Source organism: Neovison vison, chromosome X (genome assembly GCF_020171115.1).
Source record: "Neovison vison isolate M4711 chromosome X, ASM_NN_V1, whole genome shotgun sequence".
NCBI classification, from domain to species: Eukaryota; Metazoa; Chordata; class Mammalia; order Carnivora; family Mustelidae; genus Neogale; species Neogale vison.
In genome coordinates this window covers 90,138,468-90,139,544 of record NC_058105.1, presented here as the reverse complement: position 1 = coordinate 90,139,544, position 1,077 = coordinate 90,138,468, and the positions used below count along the sequence as shown (strand labels likewise).

At 39.1% G+C, this 1,077-nt stretch overlaps 1 non-coding gene across 1 annotated transcript; it reads right to left on the bottom strand.

Moving 5' to 3' along the window:
* Positions 1-286: 286 nt before the first annotated feature.
* On the bottom strand, positions 287-393 carry LOC122897770. Its single transcript, XR_006382613.1, has one exon. It is a non-coding gene; the product is annotated as a U6 spliceosomal RNA (small nuclear RNA).
* Positions 394-1,077: the final 684 nt, after the last annotated feature.

Sequence of the window (1,077 nt, the reverse complement as noted above, 5' to 3'; positions counted from 1 at the left end):
TCGAGCCCCACAGTGGGTGTGGAGCCCACTTTAAAATAATTTTTTTTAATTTAAGAAAGATAAAATACTAGTAAAATAATCCCTCGTTTATCTGTCACCCAGCTTCGACAACTATCGACGTGTAACTTGTTTTCTCTGTGCTTCAACTCCACTGTTGACTATTGAAGAGTAAGTCCCAGACACTGTAACAGTTTGTCAATAAATACCACATTATAGAAAAATAAATAAATAAATACTATATTATGCATCCTAAAGCGCAAGGACTCTTTGTTTTTTTTTTTTTTTTTAAATTATGGAACGCTTCACGAATTTGCGTGTCATCCTTGCGCAGGGGCCATGCTAATCTTCTCTGTATCGTTCCAATTTTAGTATATGTGCTGCCGAAGCGAGCACGGACTCTTTGTTTTAATAACATTGCCACAATGCCATTAACACACTCCAAAATCTATCAAAAATCACTTAATATTATCAGTGTTCAGGTTTCCCTGATTGTCTCTTAAGTCTCTTATTTACAACTGGGTTGTTCCAATAAGAACATAATGTCCACATTGCATGTCGTCAATATGCCTCTTAAGTGTCTTTTAATCAATAACACATTTCCTTCTTTTTTTTTTTTAAGATTGTATTTATTTATTTGACAGAGAGAGATCACATGTAGGCAGAGAGGCAGGCAGAGAGAGAGGAGGAAGCAGGCTCCCTGCCAAACAGAGAGCCCGATCCGGGACTCCATCCCAGGACCCTAAGATCATGACCTGAGCCGAAGGCAGAGGCTTAACCCACTGAGCCACCCAGGCGCCCCCTCCGTTTCTTTTATTCTTGTGTTTTACTTGTGAAAGCATCCTGGTGCCTTGGCCTGGAATTTTTCACATTCTGGATTTAGCTCACCGCATCTTCCTTGTGGCCTATGATGTGTACCTTTATCCCCTCAAGTTCCTGTGAACAGATGTTAGAAGCTTGATCAGATTCATGTGTTATATTTTGATAAGAATACTTCGTAGGAGATGTGCATTTTTTAATTGCACTTACGGATACACACATGACACAGCATTGTTTTCCTTTTCATGATACCAATATTGA